Genomic DNA, 708 nt, shown 5'->3' on the forward strand with positions numbered 1-708 from the left:
GAAGGAGTTCTTTGAGGATCTCCTCAATCTTGCCATCACGCATTCCCTGGTGGAAACAGAGGCTGGGGACTCGGAGATGGACTCTTTCATCACCCAGACTGAAGTCACCGAGGTGGTTAAAAAGCTCCGCGGTGGCAAGGCTTCAGGGGTGGATGAGATCCACCCTGAGTACCTCAAGTGTCTGGATGTTGTAGGGCTGTCATGGTTGACACGCCTCTTCAACATTGCGTGGCAGTTGGGGACAGTGCCTCTGGACTGGCAGACTGGGGTGGTGGCAGACTGGGGTGGTGGCATTCGACTGTGTCCCTCGTGACACAGTCGAATGCCCTTTACTAGGGGCCATCCGGTCCCTGTACGAGCGGAGCAGGAGTTTGGTCCGCATTGCCGGCACTAAGTCGGACCTGTTCCCGGTGCATCTTGGACTCTGGCAGGGCTGCCCTTTGTCACTGGTCCTGTTCATAACTTTTATGGACAGGATTTCTAGACGCAGCCAAGGGCCGGAGGGGGTCTCGTTTGGGGACTAGTGGATTTCGTCTCTTCTTTTTGCAGATGACGTGGTCCTGCTGGACCCCTCTAGCCAAGACCTACAGCATGCGCTGTGGTGGTTCGCAGCCGAGTGTGAAGCGGCTGGGATGAAGATCAGCTCCTCCAAGTCCGAGGCCTTTGTTCTCGACCGGAAAAGGGTGGCTTGTCCTCTTCAGGTTGGAG

The sequence above is a fragment of the Girardinichthys multiradiatus genome, chromosome X (assembly GCF_021462225.1).
Source record: "Girardinichthys multiradiatus isolate DD_20200921_A chromosome X, DD_fGirMul_XY1, whole genome shotgun sequence".
NCBI lineage: Eukaryota > Metazoa > Chordata > Actinopteri > Cyprinodontiformes > Goodeidae > Girardinichthys > Girardinichthys multiradiatus.